Source organism: Durio zibethinus, chromosome 8 (genome assembly GCF_047325235.1).
Source record: "Durio zibethinus cultivar Kanyao isolate XHJ-2024 chromosome 8, ASM4732523v1, whole genome shotgun sequence".
Classification (NCBI taxonomy): domain Eukaryota; kingdom Viridiplantae; phylum Streptophyta; class Magnoliopsida; order Malvales; family Malvaceae; genus Durio; species Durio zibethinus.
In genome coordinates this window covers 6,620,001-6,642,500 of record NC_143169.1, presented here as the reverse complement: position 1 = coordinate 6,642,500, position 22,500 = coordinate 6,620,001, and the positions used below count along the sequence as shown (strand labels likewise).

The following is a 22,500-nucleotide window of genomic DNA, read 5'->3' as shown; positions in this document are numbered from 1 at the left end:
CATGTCGGGGGTTCGTTGTTCATTGGCGGGCGAGACGACGCCGATCATTTTGCCAGCCCCGTAGGGGGGACGGAGCGATTGTCGCACTCGCCCGAGGTTAAAGGAGGCTCGGGGTGCGGTGGCACCCTCACCCCCTCGGTGTTTCATTAACGTATCTGCGGGTCATCCATCGAGTGGGGTTTCAACAATGATCCTTTCGCAGGTTCACCTACGAAAACCTTTTTACGACTTCTCCTTCCTCTAAATGATAAAGTTCAGTGGACTTCCCGCGACATCATGGGCGGCAGATCGTCCATGTCACTGCGATCAGAACACTTCACTAGACCATTCAATCGATAGGAACGATGGGTGACGTGTACAAAGGGTAGGGACGTAGTCAATGTGAGCTGATGACTCACGCTTACTAGGAATTCCTCGTTGAAGACCAACAATTGCAATGATCTATCCCCATCATGATGAAATTTCAAAGATTACTCGGGCCTGTCGGCCAAGGCTATAGACTCGTTGAATACATCAGTGTAGTGCGCGTGTGGCCCAAAACATCTAAGGGCATCGCAGACCTGTTATTACCTCAAACTTCCTTGGCCTAAGTGGCCATAGTCCCTTTAAGAAGCTAGCCACGAAGGATCACCTCTGCTTAGCTAGTTAGCAGGATGAGGTCTCGTTCGTTAATAGAATTAACAAATCGCTCCACCAACTAAGAACGGCCATGCATCACCACCCATAAAATCAAGAAAGAGCTCCCAGTCTGTCAATCCTTACTATGTCTGGACCTGGTAAGTTTCCCCGTGTTGAGTCAAATTAAGCTACAAGCTCCACTCCTGGTGGTGCCCTTCCATCAATTCCTTTAAGTTTCAGCCTTGTGACCATACTCCCCCTGAACCCAAAGACTTTGATTTCTCAGAAGGTGCCGACGGAGTCCTAAAAGTAACATCCACTGATCCCTGGTTGACATCATTTATGGTTGAGACTAGGATGGTATCTGATCGTCTTCGAGCCCTCAACTTTCATTCTTGATTAATGAAAACATCCTTGGCAAATGCTTTCGCAGTTGTTCATCTTTCATAAAGCCAAGAATTTCACCTCTGACTATGAAATATGAATGCCCTCGACTGTCCCTATTAATCATTACTCCGATCCCGAAGGCCAACACAATAAGACTGAAATCTTATGATGTTATCCCATGCTAATGTATACAAGCGTAGACCTGCTTTGAGCACTCTAATGTCTTCAAAGTAATAGCATCGGAGGAATGACCCGGGTAATTAAGTCTAGGAGTGCATCACCGATAATAACGACGAGTAGATCGGTGCTTACCGTGAGGCAGACCGGATGACCCAACCCTAGTTCCAACTATGAGCTTTTTAACTGCAACAACTTAAATATACGCTATTGGAGCTGGAATTACCGTGGCTACTGGCACCAAACTTGCCCTCCAATGGATCCTCGTTAAGGGATTTAGATTGTACTCATTCCAATTACCAGACTCATGGAGCCCAGTATTGTTATTTATTGTCACTACCTCCCCGTGTCAGGATTGGGTAATTTGCGTGCCTGTTGCCTTCCTTGGATGTGGTAGCCGTTTCTCAAGCTCCCTCTCCAGAATCGAACCCTAATTCTCCGTCACCCGTCACCACCATAGTAGGCCACTATTCTACCATCGAAAGTTGATAGGGTAGAAATTTGAATGATGCGTCACCGACACAAAGGTCGTGCGATCCGTCAAGTTATCATGAATCATCAGAGCAACGAGCATAGCCCGTATCGACATTTTATCTAATAAATGCATCCCTTCTAGAAGTCAGGGTTTGTTGCACTATTAGCTCAAGAATTACTATGGTTATCCGAGTAGTAGATACCATCAAGCAAACTATAATTGATTTAATGAGCCATTTACAGTTTCACAGTCTGAATTAGTTCATACTTACACATGCATGGCTTAATCTTTGAGACAAGCATATGACTACTGGTAGGATCAACCAGGTAGCATTCCTTCAGGACGTTGGCACCGCGTAGGCCTCAACACCCTGATCGAGCGACGGAGAGAGTCTGACGCAGAGCGCAAGAGTCGTGCGTGTCGAGCACATGAAATGCATAGCATCGAACGAACGGGGGGCGAGAGCCCATGCCCGCTAAACATTTCGCATCCGAGAGCATGATCGAACGTCGGTGCACCAATGCAGCCATGGAGGATTAGGTGCGCGCTTGGGACACCGGCCACGATTGACATCCAACCCGTGGCCCCTAGTGACACGAGACAGATGAGCGATGGTGAGACATCCGATTTCCATCGATTCAGGTATGCAACACAAGATCCCGATCGCCCTAGGTACGAGGACCGTATGGGGGGAGATTGAAAAGGATGATAGGTCGACAGTTCGGTGCATAGAGAACGGAACCTGCCCACATGCACAACCATAGCACCACTCATATGCCCATTGCATACAAGTGGCAGCATCCACGCACGTCGGTCCATAACCTACCCACTCAATTACTCAACGAGTGAGTGGAGAAAATGACGTGTGAGGCCAGGCATAACCGCTTGGCACGAGAAAAACATGAGCAAGGGCCACGAGACTAGTTTTGTCATCCGACAGGCAACAACAAAGTGACACCACCAATGCTTGGCCTGGTTGGGACCGCACAGGTGAGCTTCGCTGACACCACCCTAGGGGGACGTTGCCCAATTCAGGGACTTGTTCTTGGGGTCTCGGGTTGCATCAGCTGCGTACACGGCCTCATCGAGGCCTAGGCATTTTTATGGCTGACGAGAAAGGACCGCGAGACCATCAAATACTGAGAGACCTGGCCGGGCCAAGCCCACAACCGCGACTTCTACTCACACCACCCAAGGAGTCGTTGCCCGATTCAAGGACTTGGTCTGGGGTCTAGAGTAGCATCCGCCGCATGCACGGGCTCGAGATCAACTCTTTTGTTTTGCATGCACGCCAATCGATCGAGGCCATGGGCACCTGTCGATCAATGGAGCAACCAGTCACTAGACAAAATGGCTAGAAGGCATGCACGCCCTGTATTTCACTCGAGCGATGTTACCCTGGGTGTATGCAATGGGAGGCCCATCACGCACACCTACTCCCCCCGTGGCAGGGGAGAGGGGGTGCCGGACCACCACCCCCTAAAGAGCATTAGAGATTTTATAGATATGCTACCAGTAGACGTTAAAGTGTCTAAAATGGGGAAACATTTTCCAAATAGGCATATCATGCACCGAGGGTGAGTAGGTACCGATGGTGGTTGGGGCATGTGCCCGCACCAAGGGCCAACGCATGTCGATGGTGGTCGATGCGACTACCCGTACCAAGGGCCAGTATGTGCCGATGGTGGTCGAGGCAACCGCCCGCACCAGCTCAAGGCATGTGCCCACACCAAGGCCCGACATGTGCCGATGGTGTTTGAGGCAACCGCCCGTTCCAAGGCTGGGTATGTGCCGATGGTGTTCGGCATAACCGCCTGCATTAGAGGCCATCTTCTGTCGATGGTGGTTGAGGCAAGAGCCCGTACCAAGGGCCAGCTTGTGTCGATGGGGGTCAAGGCAACCACCCACACCAAGGGCCATCTTCTGTCGATGGTGGTCGAGGTAACCGCCTGCACTAAGGCCCAACATGTGCCGATGGTGTTCAAGGCAACCACCCGCACCAAGGGCCAGCCTGCACCGATGGTGCTTGAGGCAATTGCCCACACCAAGGGCCATTTTTTACCGATAGTGGTCGAGGCAACCACCGTACCAAGACCCAACACGTGCTGATGGTGTTCAAGGCAACTGCTCGTACCAGGGGCCAACATGTACCGATGGTGTTTGACGTAACTGCTCACACCAGAGGCCATCTTCTACCGATGGTGGTCGAGGCAAGAGCCCACACCAAGGGTCAGCTTGTATCGATGGTGGTCGAGGCAATCGCCCGCACTAAGGGCCATCTTCTATCGATGGTGGTCGAGGCAACCGCTCGGACCAAGGCCCAGCACATGCCGATGGTGTTCGAGGTAACCACCCACACCAGGGGCCAGCATGTGTCGATGGTGTTCGACGCAACCACCCATACCAGGGGCCATCTTCTGCCGATGGTGGTCGAGGCAAGAGCCTGCACCAAGGGCCAGCTTGTGCCGATGGTGCTCGAGGCAACCGTCCGCACCAAGGCCTAGTACATGTCAATGGTGTTCGAGGCAACCACCTGTACCAAGGCACAGCATGTACGGATGGTGTTCGACACAATCGCCTGCACCAGGGGCTATCTTATGCTGATGGTGGCCGAGGCAACCGCGCACACCAAGGGCCATCTTCTGGTGATTATGGTTAAGCCAAGAGTCTACCCGAATGGTCGGCTTATGTCGATGGTGCTCGAGGCAACCGCCCATACCAAGGGCCACTTTCTATCGATTGTGGTCGAGGTAAGAGCCCGCACCAAGGGCCAGCTTGTGCCGATGGTGCTCGAGGTAACCATCTGCACCAGGGGCCATTTTTTGCCAATGGTGGTCGAGGTACCACCCGCACCAAGGCCCAGCAAATGCCAATGGTGTTCGAGGCAATCGCCCATACCAAGGCCCAACATGTGCCGATGGTGTTCGACGTAACCGCTCGCACCAAGGGCCATCTTGTGCCGATGGTGGTTGAGGTAACCGCCCGTACCAAAGGTCAGTTAGTGTCGATGGTGCTTGAGGTAACCGTCAGTACCAAGGCCCAACACATGCCAATCGTGTTCGAGGTAACCACCCGCACCAAGGGTCATCTTCTACCGATGGTGGTTGAGACAATCATCTGTACCAAGGCCCAGTATGTGCCGATGATGTTTGATGCAACTGCCTGCATCGGGCACCATCTTGTGTCGATGGTGGTCGAGGTAATTGCCCGCACCAAGGGCCAGTTGGTGCCGATGGTGCTCAAGGCAACGGCCCACACAAAGGCCCGACACGTGCCAATGATGTTCGAGGCAATCGCCTGCACCAAGGCTCGACACGTGCCGATAGTGGTCAAGGCAACCACCAATACCAGGGCCCAGCTTGTGCTGATGGCGATCAAAGCAAGTGCCCATACCCAAGGGTATCCTGTGCTGATGATGGTCAATGCATGTGCCATCACCATGCGCCATCATGTGCCATTGATGGTCGAGGCCTTAGTCGAAGTTTGATTTTGAGCCACGGTGCACATGCTAGTACTTGGCCCTTATATTGGTCCCCTATCCCTCATCAAACCCTGAGAACTCACACCCCTTTAAAGAGCATTTGAGATTTTATAGGTTTGTTGCCAGTAGCCATTCAAGCGTCCGAAATGAGGACACTTTTTTCAAATGGTCACAAAATCTTCTCCACTTTGAGTTTTTAGCTGAAATTTTTTGTGCATGCCAAAAAAAATACAAAGATCAGGTCTACAAAATTTTGGGCCAAAACGCCTTCTAAAAAAATTTTAAAAAATCTTGAACCACAAAAATTTTCAAAAATCATGAAAAATAGAAAACGAGTCGTCTTGCCACGAAACTTCACATGAAGGCTTAGGGGACCATTATATGAATTTACAAGCCATAAAAATGGCATTGTCATGGCTGAAATATGAAGATGTGCCGAAACCCACCTACCACCCGATCGATCCACGAAGTGCGCATCCTGCCTCTCTGGCCGGCGTAGTGCCCGCTCGCTCATTTCGTAGGTTGACTTGGGCATACGGTGTTCATTCCCAGTCTAAGATCAGATCGAACTGAGGGTTGCAATAGCAGGACCCGTAGCGAGATCGACAGCACGCAGAGGGGGGCTGAACCGATCCCTGCCTTGCGCATTCTGCCTCCCTGGGGGGCTGAGCGTCTGCACGCTCATTTCATGTGTTGACTTAGGCATACGAAGTTTATTCCCAGTCTAAGCATATGGAGTTCATTCCCAATCTAAGCGTACGAATCGGACTGAGGGTTGAGTAGCAGGATCGACAGCACGTAGGGGGGATCGGGTCGATCCCTTGCTTACGTGTTCAACCTCTCTGGCTGATTGAGTGCCTGCATGCTCGTTTTGTGGGTTGACTTAGGCATACAGAGTTCATTCTATGTCTAAACCCCAGTCAGACTGAGGGTTGTGGCAACAAGACCGACAGCGGGATCGATAGCACGCAGAGAGGGACCAGGCCGATCCCTGGCTTACGTATTATGCCTCTCTAGCCAACTTAGCGCTCGCACGCTCGTTTTGTGGGTTGACTTAGGCATACGGAGTTTATTCCCAGTCTAAGCATACGGAGTTCATTCCCAACTAAGATCGAACCGACAGTAGGATCAGCAGTGGCACACAGAGGGGGATCGGGCTAATCCCCAGCTTGCGCATCCTGCTTCTCTGATCGGTTGAGCACCCGTACGCTCATTTTGTGGGTTGACGTAGGCATACTGAGTTCATTCCTGGTCTAAGCCCTAACAGGATTGAGAGACCCCCAACGGGATTGGTAGCACGTAGAGAGGGATCGGGCCGATCCTCGGCTTACGCAATCTGGCTCTCCAGTCGGCTGAACGCCCACACGCTTGTTTCGTGAGTTCACTTAGGCATAGGTAGTGCATTCCCGGTCTTGACCAACCAAGGGCCAAAGGCTCTTGATAGCGTTTAGGGTAATAACCGAGGGGAATCAGCAGCGGGATCCTTGGTTGGCTCGCGCATCTGGCCTCCAGCGATCGGTTTGGTGCAAAACAAAAATTCAAGGGCTGATCGGGGTGAGCGGAGTTCATTCCCGATCGAGATCGGGGGATGGGGGCCTCGGGTCACGCCCAACCCCGAAGGGGGGCGACGTGAAAAGAAGAAAGGTCAGCGGGGGGAGGGATGAATCGAAGTGACAAAAGGGCTGAATCTCAGTGGATCGTGGCAGCAACACCACTCTGCCACTTACAATACCCCGTCGTATATTTAAGTCATCTGCAAAGGATTCTACCCATCGATCGATGGGAATTGAGCTCCAAGAAGGCCCGCACGGCTCGTCCACCATGGGGGCTACACCTATGACATGTGCCCTTGGGGGCCATAGGCCCCTACTATGGGTCGGCAATCGGGTGGCAGGTGCACGAGTCACTTCTAGCTCGAATTCTGACTTAGAGGTGTTCAGTCATAATCCAGCGCACGATAGCTTCACGTCGCTAGCTTTTCAACCAAGCGCGATGACCAATTGTACGAATCAACGATTCCTCTCATACTAGGTTCAATTACTATCCCGACGCCACCATCAGTAAGGTAAAACTAATCTGTCTCACGATGGTCTAAACCCAGCTCACGTTCCTTATTGGTGGGTGAACAATCCAACACTTGGTGAATTCTGCTTCACAATGATAGGAAGAGCCGACATCGAAGGATCAAAAAGCAATGTCGATATGAACGCTTGGCTACCACAAACCAGTTATCCCTATGGTAACTTTTTTGACACCTCTAGCTTTAAATCTCGAAGGTCTAAAGGATCAATAGGTCACGTTTTCACGATTCATATTCGTACTAGAAATCAGAATCAAACGAGCTTTTACCCTTTTATTCCACACAAGATTTATGTTCTCGTTGAGCTCATCTTAGGACACCGGCGTTATTATTTAACAAATGTGCTGCCCCAGCCAAACTCCCCACCTGACAATGTCTTTCGCCCGGATGACCGATCGAGGCCAACCTTAGGTCCAAAAGAAGGGGTCGTGCCCCGCCTTCAATTCATGAAATAAGTAAAATAACGTTAAAAGTAGTGGTATTTCAATTTTGCCCGAGGGCTCCCACTTATCCTACACCTCTTAAGTTATTTCACAAAGTCGGACTAGAGTCAAGCTCAACAGGGTCCTTTTTCCCTGCTGATTCTACCAAGCCTGTTCCTTTAACTGTGGTTTCACTGGATAGTAGACAGGGACAGTGGGAATCTTGTTAATCCATTCATGCATGTCACTAGTTAGATGACGAGGCATTTGGCTACCTTAAGAGAGTCATAGTTACTCCCGCCGTTTACCTGCGCTTGGTTGAATTTCTTCACTTTGACATTCAAAGCATTGGGTGGAAATCACATTGCGTGAGCATCCGTAGGGACCATCGTAATGCTTTGTTTGAATTAAACAGTTAGATTCCCCTTGTTCGTACCAGTTTTGAGTTGACTGTTCATTGCCTAGGGAAGGCCCCTGAGGGAGCCGTTCCCAGTCTGTCCCCTAACCGACATGAGGTGACCCGTTCTCACCGCGAGAGTAGCTCGAGTAGTGTACCAGTAGCCGACGGGTTCAGGACTAGGACCCCCGTGCCCAGCCCTTAGAGCCAATCTTTTTCTCGAGGTTACGGATCTATTTTGTGACTTTCCTTACCTACATTGTTCCATTGACCAGAGGCTATTCACCTTGGAGACCTGATATGGCTATGAGTACGATCGGGCGTGGATGGCACTCGGTCCTCCAGATTTTCAAGGGCCACCAGGGGTGCACCAGACACCACGTGATGTGCGATGCTCTTCCGACCACTGGACCCTACCTCTAGCTGAGCCATTTTCAGGGTGGGCGGGCCATTAAATAGAAAAGATAACTCTTCCTGAGGCCCTCGTCGACGTCTCTGGACTCTCTAACGTTGCCATCAGCCGTCGCATCCCAGTTTAGGAATTTTAACCCGATTCCCTTTTAAAGCTCGCACGAGACTTGCTGTCAGACGGGCTTCCCCCGTCTCTTAGGATCGACTAACCCATGTGCAAGTGCCATTCACATGGAACCTTTCCCCTATTTGGCCTTCAAAGTTCTCATTTGAATATTTGCTACTACCACCAAGATCTGCACTGATGACTACTCTGTCTGGGCTCACACCCTGAGTTTTAAGGAGACCATCGTGCCCTCTTATTCATCAGAGCCTGGCCCTTGCCCTGATGATCGGGTATAGGTCACGCGCTTAAGCACCATCCATTTTCGGGGCTAGTTGATTCGGCAGGTGAGTTGTTACATACTCCGGAACAGATTTTGACTTTCATGACCATCGTCCTACTGTCTTAATCGACCAACACCCTTTATGCATTCTGGGTTAGCACGTAGTTGGGCACTGTAACCTGACTTTCGGTTCATCCGACATCATCAGTTTTGTTTACCAAAAATGGCCCGCTTGGAGCTCTCGATTCTGTGGCACGGCTCAACGAAGCAGCCATGCCGTCTTACCTATTTACAGTTTGAGAATAGGTCGAGGGCGTTGCACCCCCGATGCCTCTAATCATTGGCTTTACCCGATAGAACTCGATGAGGGCTTCAGCTATCCTGAGGGAAACTTCGGAGGGAACCAGCTACTAGACGGTTCGATTAGTCTTTTGCCCCTATACCCAAGTCAGACGAACGATTTGCACGTAAGTATCACTACGGGCCTTCGTCAGAGTTTCCTCTGGCTTCGCCCCGCTCAGGCATAGTTCACCATCTTTCGGGTCTCGACGGGCATGCTCACACTCGAACCCTTCTAAGAAGATCAAGGTCGATCGACGGTGCACCTGCGAGGGATCCCACCAATCAGTTTCTTTGTGCCTTACGGGTTTTTTGGCCCGTTGACTCGCACGCATGTCAGACTCTTTGGTCTGTGTTTCAAGATGGGCCGGATGGGGAGCCCACAGACTGACGCATGGAGCACGCCAGTGTCGGGGCACGCCGAGATGGCATGTGCTGCGTTCCCCTGATCATGGTGACGACGTCTCCGCGGGCACATCAAAAGCCCAGGCTTGGGCTGCCGCTACGACCTGCATCGATCCACATCCCGAGCTGATTGGTAGACCGGCTCTCGTCATTCCACATCCAATCCGGTGCATCACCGACCCCCATCTGCTTCCTTCCTGACAATTTCAAGTACTCTTTGACTCTCTTTTCAAAGTCCTTTCCATCTTTCCCTCACGGTACTTGTTCGCTATCGATCTCTCACCCGTATTCAGCCTTGGATGAAATTTACCGCCTGATTGAGGCTGCATTCCCAAACAATCCGACTCGCGGATAGCGCCTCGTGGTGCGACAGGGTCCGGGCACAACGGGGCTCTCACCCTCTCCGACGCCCCTTTCCAGGGGACTTAGGCTCGGTCCACCGCTGAGGATGCTTCTCCAGACAACAATTCGGATGCCGGGGGTGCCCGATTCTTAAGCTGGGCTCTTCTCGATTCGTTCGCCGTTACTAGGGGAATCCTAGTAAGTTTCTTTTCCTCCGCTTACTGATATGCTTAAACTCAGCGGGTGATATCGCCTGACCTGGGGTCACAATACGAGCATCGATCGAGTGATGTAGGGGGTCCAAAGAGGTTCGGGTGGACAACGAGTGCATGTCACCGGGGACAAGGTACACTAGGAGCTCTACCACCGACAGTCACAACGCTGTCATTGTCGGGGACTCTCTTTTGGGCCAACAGCGACTCACAGGATCGCAGGAGGCCATCTTCCGCCCACCCCTTTCCCCCGAAGCCCGATGGGCGGAGGTTCAGAGGGGCACGACGATGCATGACACCCAGGTAGGCGTGCCCTCAGCCTAATGGCTTGGGGGGCAACTTGCGTTCAAAGACTCGATGGTTCACGAGATTCTACAATTCACACCAAGTATCGCATTTCGCTACATTCTTCATCGATGCAAAAGCTGAGATATCCGTTGTCGAGAGTCATTCAGTTTTTTCATGACAAAAGGTGTCGCAGCGCCGCCCGCCCACGCACCGCCGATGGGATGGCTACGGCACGTGCGCTCCATTTTTGTTTCAGTTCCTTGGTGTGATTCATGCTGGGGGTTCATTGTTCAACGGTGGGCAAGAAAATGCAGATCATTCTGCCTGCCCCGTAGGGGGGACAGAGTAACCGTTGTGCCCGCCTGGGGCTGAAGGGGGCTCGGGGCATGGGGGCACCCTCGCCCCCTCAGTGTTTCATTAACGCGTCCGTGGGTAGTCCGTCGAGTGGGGTTTTGACAATGATCCTTCTATAGGTTCACCTACGGAAACCTTGTTACAACTTCTCCTTCCTATAAATGATAAGGTTCAGTGGACTTCTCGCGACGTCGTGGGTGGCGGACCGTCCACATCATCACGATCCGAACACTTCACTGGACCATTCAATCAGTAGGAGCGACGGACGGTGTGTACAAAGGGTAGGGACGTAATCAACGTGAGCTGATGACTCGTGCTTACTAGGAATTCCTTGTTGAAGACTAACAATTACAATGATCTATCCCCATCATGATGAAATTTCAAAGATTACCCGAGCCTATCAGCCAAGGCTATAGACTCGTTGAATACATCAGTGTAGCGTGCTTGTGACCCAGAACATCTAAGGGCATCACAAACCTATTATTGCCTCAAACTTCCTTGGCCTAAGCGGCTATAGTCCATCTAAGAAGCTGGCAATGAAGGATCACCTTCGCGTAGCTAGTTAGCAGGCTGATGTCTCGTTCATTAATGGAATTAACCAGACAAATCGCTCCACCAACTAAGAACGGCCATGCACCACCACCCATAGAATCAAGAAAGAGCTCTCAGTCTGTCAATCCTTACTATGTCTAGACCTAGTAAGTTTCCCTGTGTTGAGTCAAATTAAGCTGCAGGCTCCACTCCTGGTGGTTCCCTTCCATCAATTCCTTTAAGTTTCAACCTTGCGACCATACTCCCCTCGGAACCCAAAGACTTTGATTTCTCATAAGGGGCCGACGGAGTCCTAAAAGTAACATCCACCGATCCTCAGTCGGCATCGTTTATGGTTGAGACTAGGACGGTATCTGATCGTCTTTGAACCCCTAACTTTCATTCTTGATTAATGAAAACATCCTTGGCAAATGCTTTCACAGTTGTTCATCTTTCATAAATCCAAGAATTTCACCTCTGACTATGAAATACGAATGCCCCCGACTGTCCCTGTTAATCATTACTCCGATCCCGAAGGCCAACACAATAGGACCGAAATCCTATGATGTTATCCCATGCTAATGTATACAAGCATAGGCCTGCTTTGAGCACTCTAATTTCTTCAAAGTAATAGCGTCAGAGGAATGACTTGGGTAATTAAGTCCAGGAGCGCATTACCGGTAATAGGGACGAGTAGATCGGTGCTCATCGTGAGGTGGATCGGACAACCCAACCCTAGTTCTAACTACGAGCTTTTTAACTGTAACAACTTAAATATACGCTATTGGAGCTAGAATTATCGCGGCTGCTGGCACCAGACTTGCCCTCCAACGAATCCTCGTTAAGGGATTTAGATTGTACTCATTCCAATTACCAGACTCATGGAGCCCAGTATTGTTATTTACTGTCACTACCTCCCTATGTCAGGATTGGGTAATTTGCATGCCTGCTGCCTTCCTTAGATGTGGTAGCCATTTTTCAGGCTCCCTCTCCAGAATCGAATGCTAATTCTTCGTCACCCGTCACCACCATAGTAGGCCACTATCCTACCATCGAAAGTTGATAGGGCAAAAATTTGAATGATGCATCATCGGCACAAAGGCCGTGTGATTCGTCGAGTTATCGTGAATCATCAGAGCAATGGGCATAGCCCGCGTCGACCTTTTATCTAATAAATGCATCCCTTCCAGAAGTTGGGTTTTGTTGCACGTATTAGCTCTAGAATTACTACGATTATCCGAGTAGTAGATACCATCAAACAAACTATAACTGATTTAATGAGCCATTTGCAGTTTCACAGTTTGAATTAGTTCATACTTACACATGCATGGCTTAATCTTTGAGAAAAGCATATGACTACTGGTAGGATCAACCAGGTAGCATTCTTTTGGGACGTTGGCACCGCGTGGGCCTCAACGCATCGATTGAGCAACGAAGAGAGCCCGACATAAGGTGCAAGCATCGTGCATGTCGAGCACGTGAAATGCGCAGCATCAGACGAACGGGGGCCGAGAGCCTGCACCCGTTAAACGTTCCACATCTGAGAGCACGATCGAACGTCAGTGTAACAATGCAGCCACTAAGGATTAGGTGGCGTGCTTGGGACATCGACCACGATTGACGTCCGACTCGTGGCCCTTCGTGACACGAGACGGATGAGGGATGGTGAGACATCCGGTTTCCATCAATTCAGGTATGCAACATAGGATCCCGATCACGCCCCCTAGGTACGACGACCATATGGGGGAGATTGAAGAGGATGACAGGTCAACAGTTTGATGCATAGAGCACGGAGCCTGCCCACACATACAACCATAGCACCGCTCATATGCACATTACGTATAAGTGGCAGCATCCACACGCCTCGATCTACAACACCACCAATGCTTGGCCCGGCTGGGACCGCACGCGTGAGCTCTGCTGACACCACCCCAGGGGCACATTGCCTGATTCAGAGGCTTGTTCTTGGGGTCTCGGGCAGCATCGGCTGCGTACATGGCCTCGTCGAGGCCTAGGATTTTTTGTGGTCGACGAGAAGGGATCACGAGACCGTCAAATACTGAGAGACCTGGTCAGGCCAAGCCCGTAACCGTGACTTCTGCTCACACCACCCCAATGAGCCGTTGCCTGATTTAGGGACTTGGTCTGGGGTCTAGGGCAGCATCCGCCAAGTGCACAGGCTCGAGCTTGGCTCCTTTTTTTCGTATGCATGCCAACCGATTGAGGCCATGGGTGCCTGCCGGTCACTGGAGCAACCAGTCGCTGGACAAAATGACTAGAAGGCATGCACACCCTATATTTCACTTGAGGGATGTTGCCCTAGGTGTACACAATGAGAGGCTCATCACGCACACCTACTCCCTCCGTGGGGAGGAGAGGGGGTGCCGGACCACCACCCCCTAAAAAGCATTAGAGATTTTACAGATATGCTACCAGTAGATGTTAAAGTGTCTGAAATGGGGACACTTTTTCCAAACAAGCATATCCCGCAACGAGGGTGAGCAGGTGCCGATGGTGGTTACGGCATGCGCCCGCACCAAGGGCCAACGCATGCCGATGGTGGTCGATGCAACTACCCGCACTAAGGGCCAGCATGTACCGATGGTGGTCGATACGACTGCCTGCACCAAGGGCCAGCATGTGTCGATGGTGGTCAAGGTAACCGTCCGTACCAGCTCGAGGCATGTGCCAACACCAAAGCCCGGCATGTGCCGATGGTGTTCGAGGCAACCACCCGTACCAAGGCCCAGCATGTGTCGATGGTGTTCGATGCAACCGCACGCACTAGGGGCCATCTTCTACCAATGGTGGTCGAGGCAAGAGCCCGCATCAAGGGCCGGCTTGTGTCGATGGTGGTCGAGGCAACCGCCCGTACCAAGGCCCAGCACGTGTCGATGGTGTTCGAGGCAACTACCCACACCAAGGGCCAGCTTATGCCGAGGGTGCTCGAGGTAATCGCCCGCACCAAGGGCCATCTTTTGACGATGGTGGTTGAGGTAACTGCCTGCACCAAGGCCCAGCACGTGCTGATGGTGTTCAAGGCAACCGCCCGCATCAGGGGCCAGCATGTGCCAATGGTGTTTGATGCAACCGCCCATACCAGGGGCCATCTTCTATCGATGGTGGTGGAGGCAAGAGCCCGCACCAAGGGCCAGCTTGTACCGATGGTGGTCGAGGCAACCGCCCACACCAAGGCCTAATGTCACGGGCTCCGACCTTAGTCTTAGAATCCATGCGGCCTTAGGCTTGGAATCTCCTCCTATATGCCTAAGTCAGCCTAGAACACAAGCGTGCGGGTACTAGAACAATGGGAAGAGCCAATTACGCAAGTTAAAGAGAAACAGGATAACAAGGTAGAATGCTGGAATATGCTGTATATTCACTGAAACAGAAGTGTTTGATGGTGTACAAATGAGGGTGGAGCGGTCCTCTATTTATAGTTGAGGCTCTAGCTACACTTAATTGCAATATCCCTAGAATAAAGGCTAAAATCATGGGATTATACAGATTACAATCAATCAGGATTATAACTCTTGATTTCTAGGGTCAACCAAATCTGCCTGCTGATCCTGCATGCTTTCAGAAGCTTCCCTTGCATGTCCAGCACCTTGGGCCCTTCTGGATGTGGTGCGGGCAGCTTGTATGCCAAGCCTTGGCCTCACGGGATAGCCTACAACTTGGGCGGGCATTCTGACCTTGTCTCCTAGGCCTTACGTGCAAATACCTGCCAGTGCACCTAGTCTACGGGCCTCAACCTCTGGCTCGCTTGCTGGTGTGCCTGATGTGCTTGGCGTGCCCACCCAGGGTGTGATATTCTCCCCCACCTTATTGCACAATGCCCTCGTTACGTCTTCTGCATGGTACTGCCTGATCTGGTCCTCGAACTGCCATAAGTCCTCTGCTGGTTCCCAGCTTACCTCACTATCTATAAGTCCCTTCCAGCGCACCAAGTACTCTTGTCTTGGTTGATAGTTCTTTCGTCTGACCTCCCGGTCAGCTATGATGCTGTGGACCTCTTTCTCATATGAGGCCCTTTCTCCCAATGGTGCACGCTTTGACTCTGCCCGTCCTGGATCTCCCTTATCCTCATGGAACGGCTTGAGCATGCTCACATGAAACACTGGGTGTACCCTCGGCTTAGGTGGCATATCTAGCTTATAGGCAACCTTGCCTACCTTCTTGACTACTTGGGAAGGTCCCTCATACCTCCGAACTAGGCTTTTGTGCAGCCCCCTATGACGCACAATGGAATGCAACTTCAGTAATACCAAGTCTCCAACTTGGAACTGCACGTCCCACCTATTCTAGTCTGCCCACTTCTTCGACCTCTTGGCTGCCTTGTGTAGACAAACTCTGGCCAAGTCAGTTTGCTCCTGCCATGCCTTGGCAAACTTGTATGCTACTGGATTTGACCTTGTATAACCTGCACCAATCGAACCAGGTGTTAGTGGTTGTTACCCTGTCACAACCTCAAATGGGCTCTAGTTTGTTGCCTCGCTCTTTTGCAAGTTGTAAGAAAACTTCGCAACATCTAGTAGCTTTGGCTAGTCCCTTTGTGTGGCACTCGCATAGTGCCTGAGGTAGACCTCCAATAGTCCATTCACACATTCTATCTGCCCATCGGTCTACAGATGCATGCTGGTGGAAATGTTCAAGTCTGACCCCAACAGCTTGAACAACTCAATCTAGAACTTGCCCGTGAAACGCCCGTCCTGATCCCTAACAATGGTCCTCGGCACTCCCCAGTACTTAACCATGTTCTTCAGGAACAATCGAGCTGCCTCCTTCACTGGGCACTCCTTAGTTGCTGGAATGAAGATTCCATACTTGGAAAACCTGTCCACCACTACTATGATGCTTCCAAACCCTTCTGCTTTGGTAATACCGACTATAAAGTTTAGAGAAACACTCTCCCATGGTCGCTCTGGCACTGGCAATGGCTCCAAGAGACCCCCTGGTTTCTTGAGCTCCACCTTGTTCTGTTGGCACACAAGACAAGTCTTCACATAGGCCTCCACATCATCCCTCATGTGCAACTAGTAGTACCGATCCTCGATCAGTGCCAAGGTGCGGCTCACTCCTGGGTGTCCAGTCCACCTTGAGTCATGACATTCTTGCAAAACTTCCTTGCGGAGCTTCTCGTGCTATGACACAAATAGTTTATTGCCCCTGGTGTACAACAAGCCATCCTGTAACCAAAATCGCCTAGTCTTACCTTGCTGGGTGTACTCTATAAGAGCCTTGGCTATAGGATCATGCGCAAGTCCCTCATTGATACGCGGCACCAGTGACCCCTCTGGTTGGCTAACGGCAACAAGGTTAGCCTTCTTAGTCAGGGCATCTACCACTAGGTTCGCCTACTTTGGCTTGTACTCCATCTAGAAATCAAATTTCGTAAGATGCTTGTGCTATAATAGAATCGGTGCACGATGGCCTGATAAAGCCAGCATCAACTAACTCTTTGAGCTGCTTCCTCAACTCTTCCAACTCTAGTGGAGACATTCGGTAAGGGGCTCTAGCTGGTGGCTTGGCCTCGAACACCAGCTCGATCTTATGGTCCACCTCCCTCTTAGGTGGTAGCTTGCTAGGCAGCTTTGCGAGCATCACATCACTAAAGTTTTTTAGCACCTTTAGCACCTCTAAGGGTGACTCGGTCTCCTTCTCCCTTGGCTCATCATATTTCAAGGCTGCCAAGAAGGTGTTTTCCTCCATGCTTACTACCTTGGCAAATTGGATGGCTGACACCACCTGCGACCCAACTCCAGACTCTCTCCTTAATAGCACTAGGCATTGGCACCATGCATCCAAGATGCAAACACAATCGGCAAAAGGCACAAGGAGGGCATTAATCCGAACAAGGAAATCCAACCCAATCACAAACACATAGTCATCAAGGGGTATTACCTCTATGGTCTCTTTGCCTTTCCAGTTTCCAAGCTGTAACTCCACTCTCCGTGCTACTCCAATCATTGGAACCTCCTTGGAGTTCACCGTTTTAATGGTACCAGTCCCTTTCTACACCTTTAGTCTGAGCTTTCGGGCTCCATCACTTGAAATAAAAAGATGTGAGGCACCTGTGTCCACCAGTACGCTCACCTTCTGACCCATAACCATCAGATCCGCAAACATCAAACCCTTTGGCTTACGGCTCCCCTTACTCTGGACAGCATTGAGCACCAACAACCCAAGCTTTGCTACCCCTGACTCTGGCTCCTCATCAAAGTCCTTATCTACAGCAGCCAGCTTGCCTTTTTATGGCCAATTGCATACTATGTGGCTCCCTCCACATAGGTAGCATGCTAGTGGCTCTTGGTCCCCCTTTGCTTTCCACTTGCCTGTTAGTGGCTTCCTCTCACCATCCTTGGTTGAACGGTCTTGATCCCCTTCCTTGGACTCCTAGTCACGGTCCTTCCCCTTGGATTGCTTTTCTCAGTCCCTATTATCCTTGCCCTTACCCTTGGGCTTGGAAGACTCGAACTTGTTCAGAGGCTTGAACTCTATCAAGGCCTCGACAGTAGTCATAGCTTTAGCCAAGTCATGAACTCCTCTCTGCTGTAGCTCATGCTTCACCCACGGCTTCAGCCCATCCATGAAAGCAAATAAGGCATCCTTCTCACCTAGATCCGAGATCTGTAGCATCAGTTCAGAGAATTTTTAGACATACTCCCTTATGTCCCCTTGCTGGCTAAGTCAACGTAACTTTGCCCGTGCCTCATCATCGGCATACTCCAAGTAAAATTGCTCTCTGAACTCTTTTTGGAACTCTGCCCAGGTTCCAATCTTGGCACTCCCATGCCTGACATCATCACACCTGCGCCTCCACCACAATAAGGCTACATCAGTGAGATACATAGTAGCGGTGCTTACCTTTATTGCCTCGTCTTGCATGCCCATGGCCTGGAAGTACTGCTCCATACCCCAAAGGTAGTTGTCTACTTCTTTAGCCACCCTAGTCCCCTTAAACTCCTTAGGCTTGGGGACATCCAATCTGGATTTGGACACTTCAGCAAACATGCCATTCCCAATGGCAGTCTTGCAAGCAACGAGCTCACTGGTAAGCTCCTCCATCCGTTGGCGTATGGCCTTCATGCCATCTCGTAAAGTCAGCACTTCAGCCTCTAAGGCCCCATTCTTTTGGGTGAACACGTCCAAGCCTTTGTTGAGAGCAGCTTGTAGCTCACTTTGGATCTCCTCCCCAATGGAGTCTAGCAATGCAATGTGAGTCTCTTCCTCCTCAAGCTTCTCCCTCATATCGCCCATGGTCACCTCCACCTTGTCCAGCCTACCATCCATGGTAGACCAGATATCTCTAGAACTGGCTTTCCTACCTCTTCCACGCCCATGCTCCTGGGCCTCTGGTTGTTGGTTAGCAGCGTCACTTTGGGAAGCCATCTCCTCAATCATGATCTAACCTGCACAACACAAACACGTAGAATCAAACTTGCTTTGATACCAACTGTCACGGGCTCTGACCTTAGACTCAGAATCCGTGCAACCTTAGGCTTGGAATCTCCTCTTATATGCCTAAGTCAGCCTAAAACACAAGCATGCGAGCACTAGAACAATGGGAAGTGCTGATTACGCAAGTTAAAGAGAAACAGGATAATAAGGCAGAATGCTGGAATATACTGTATATTCACTAAAACAAAAGTGTTCGATGGTGTACAAATAAGGGTGGAGCATCCCTCTATTTATAGCTGAGGCTCCAGCTTACACTTAATGGCAATATCCCTAGAATAAAGGCTAAAATCATGGGATTATACAAATTACAATCAATCAGGATTATAACTCTTGATTTCTAAGGTCAACCAAATCTGCCTGTTGATCCTGCATGCTTCTTGAAGCTTCCCTTGGGTGTCCAGCACCTTGGGCCCTTTTGGACGTGGTGTGGGCAGCTTGTATGCTAGGCCTTGGCCTCACGGGCTGGCCTGCAAGTTGGGCGGTCGTTCTGACCTCGTCTCCTAGACCTTGTGCGTAAATACCCGCCAGTGCGCCTAGTCTACGGGCCTCAACCTCTGGCTCACCTATTGGTGCGCCTGATGTGCCTGGCACGCCTGCCTAGGGCATGACACCAGCATGTGCCGATGGTGTTCGAGGCAACTGCCCGCACCAGGGGCCATCTTTTACTGACGGTGGTCGAGACAAGAGCCCACACCAAGGGCCGACTTGTGCCAATGGTGCTTGAGGCAACTGCCCACACCAAGGCCTAGCACATGCCGATGGTGTTCGAGGCAACCACCCGCACCAAGGCCCAGCATGTGTCGATGGTGGTCGAGGCAACCGCCAGCACCAAGGCCCAGCATGTGCCGATGGTGTTCGACGTAACTACCTGCACCAAGGGCCATCTTGTGCTGATGGTGGTCGAGGCAACCGTCTGCACCAAGGGTCAGCTTGTGCCGATGGTGGTCGAGGCAACCGCCTGTACCAAGGGCCATCTTCTACCAATTGTGGTCGAGGCAAGAGCCCGCACCAAGGGCCTACTTGTGCCGATGGTGCTCGAGGCAACTGCCTGCACCGGGGGCCATCTTCTGTCGGTGGTGGTCGAGGTAACTGCTCGCACCAAGGCCAGCATGTGTCAATGGTGGTCGAGGCAACCGCCCCGATGGTGTTTGACGCAACCGCCCGCACCAGGGGCCATCTTGTGTCGATGTGGTTGAGGCAACCGCCTACACCAAGGGTCGACTAGTGTTGATGGTGTTTGAGGCAACTGCCCACACCAAGGGCCATCTTCTGTAGATGGTGGTCGAGGCAACTACCCGCACCCAGGCCCAACATGTGCCGATTGTGTTTGACACAATCGCCTGCACCAGGGGCCATCTTGTGCCGATGGTGGTCGAGGCAACCGCTCGCCCCAAAGGTCGACTGGTGCAGATGGTGCTCGAGGCAACAGCCCGTACCAAGGCCCAGCATGTGCCGATGGTGTTCAAGGTAACTGTTCGCACCGAGGCTTGGCATGTGCCGATGGTGGTCAAGGCAACCACCCGCACCATGGCCCAGCATGTGCCGATGGTGTTTGATGCAACCGTCCGCACCAAGGGCCAACTTATACCGATGGTGGTCGAGACAACCGCTAGCACCAAGGGTCAGCTTGTGCCGATGGTGGTCGAGGCAACCGCATGCACCAAGGGTCGGCATGTGCCAGTGGTGATCTAGACAATTGCCCGCACCATGGCCCAGCTTGTGCCGATGGTGGTCGAGGCAAGTGCCCGTACCAAAGGGTAGCCTGTGCCGATCATGGTCGATGCATGTGCCATCACCATGTGCCATCATGTGCCATTGATGGTCGAGGCCTTGGCCGAAGTTCAATTTTGGGCCACGGTGCACATGCTGGGCTCAGGCATGTGCTGGTGTCACATTTTTTTCACCTGGGGCACTATCGTTGGAGCATCTCGGGAGAACCTGACCGACGGCATTAGGGTTCCGGTGATTGGGGAGGCCGGGGGGTGTGCGCACATGATGTGCGATGGGTGCTGGTACTTGGCCCTTATATTGGCCCCCTATCCCTCATCAAACCTCGAGACCTCACAACCCCTTAAAAAGCATTTGAGATTTTATAGGTTTGCTGCCAGTAGCCATTCAAGTGTCTAAAATGGGGACACTTTTTTCAAATGGTCACAAAATCTTCTCCACTTCGATTTTTTTAGCTAAAATTTTTTGTGCATGCCAAAAAAAATACAAGGATCATGCTACAAATTTTGGGGCCAAAACTCCTTCTAAAATTTTTTTTAAAAATCCCAAACCGTAAAAAGTTTCAAAAATCATGAAAAATAGAAAACGAGTTATCTTGCCACGAAACTTCACATGAAGGCTTAGGGGACCATTGTATGAATTTACAAGCCATAAAAATGGCATTGGCATGGCAGAAATATGAAGATGTGCCTAAACCCACCTACCACCCGATCGATCCACGGCTTGCGCATCCCCCCTCTTTGGCCCGCGTAGTGCCCGCCCGCTCGTTTCGTAGGTTGATTGAGGCATACGAAGTTCATTCCCAGTCTAAGATCAGATCGGACCGAGGGTTGCGGTAGCAGGACCTGCAGTGGAATCGACAGCACACAGAGAGGGGCCGGGTCGATCCTCGGTGTCATGGTCCTCGTGTTTCTCCTTCTGAAACTACGCGTCTGTGCAGCACCAAGACTACTCATAGTCAAGGTCAGCCTTCTATGGTGTCCATTTTTCTACGAATAGACCAATTCCGATCCTACAAGCCCCATACCCATGAGCTTGTTCTGGCTCTGACCCCGTAGGGTCACTCATTTTGAACCCTATAGAGAAGAACCCAACTCTCATTGTGCATCAACCCGTGATTCTTCAAGTGACCCTGAGTGCCCAGCTCTGGTCGCAAGGCTTAAGGCCTTGAGCATCGACCCTCGAATCCCCATAGGGGCACATAGCCCATGATTCTTAAAGTAGCCCTGAGCACCCAGCTCTGCCCGCAGGGCTTTAGACCTCGAGCATCGATCCTCTAATGCCCATAGGGACACACAGTCCCGATTCTCATGATATTATTACTTCTTGACATGGTGAAAACCCAACACCATGCCCGCCCATATCGTACGTAAGCTCCCGTATCAAGTTTACGCAAGCCCCACATATTAACTGGTCAGTAGCCAGCTCAAAGCCTCTAGGCTCATCTCGTCCCATAGGACTTGGTTCCTAGGGCTTAGGCACTTAGCATCAGTATCAGCCGCCCGCACGCATGATTGACACCCAACATCATGCTAGTCCCGCAAGGGGACTTGGGTGGACTGCCCCAGCTGCAGCCCACCTCTATCGACTGGCCACAAGGGTCTAGCAGCATGCCTGCTTGCTAGCCCGTGCATCCCATAGGCTCGACGGCATCCCTCCTATGCAGATGCCATCCTTTGATCCTTTCGACTCAAGGAGGGGAAACCGAGGGGCCAATGATCTCTATCGTGTAACCCCATAGTTCAACGCAAAGGTGCGATACGAGGTCTATCGGCCCCAACCGCCTCCGGGTTTACTGTGACCCGAGGAAACATCTTGCCACGCTCGTGACCCTATGATGCCCGCCCACCTAGCCACCACTAGTGACTAGGAGTAGCTCACTTCAGACTAGCCAGGCCCCCGCCTACCCGCTAGCCAAGGGGGTGGTGGAGAGCTGACACCAGTCGTCCCCCTATAAAGAGCATAAGAGATTTTCCCAGTCTCCTACCAGTGACCGTAACATTGTC

At 51.3% G+C, this 22,500-nt stretch overlaps 4 non-coding genes across 4 annotated transcripts; all 4 read right to left on the bottom strand.

Moving 5' to 3' along the window:
• Positions 1-185: 185 nt before the first annotated feature.
• Positions 186-1,986, bottom strand: LOC149517381 (18S ribosomal RNA). Its single transcript, XR_016344372.1, has one exon. It is a non-coding gene; the product is annotated as an 18S ribosomal RNA (ribosomal RNA).
• Positions 1,987-6,798: 4,812 nt separating this feature from the next.
• On the bottom strand, positions 6,799-10,187 carry LOC149517380 (25S ribosomal RNA). Its single transcript, XR_016344398.1, has one exon. It is a non-coding gene; the product is annotated as a 25S ribosomal RNA (ribosomal RNA).
• Positions 10,188-10,425: 238 nt separating this feature from the next.
• Positions 10,426-10,581, bottom strand: LOC149517379 (5.8S ribosomal RNA). The gene has a single exon (XR_016344590.1). It is a non-coding gene; the product is annotated as a 5.8S ribosomal RNA (ribosomal RNA).
• A 295-nt stretch (positions 10,582-10,876) lies between these two features.
• On the bottom strand, positions 10,877-12,684 carry LOC149517378 (18S ribosomal RNA). The gene has a single exon (XR_016344362.1). It is a non-coding gene; the product is annotated as an 18S ribosomal RNA (ribosomal RNA).
• Positions 12,685-22,500: the final 9,816 nt, after the last annotated feature.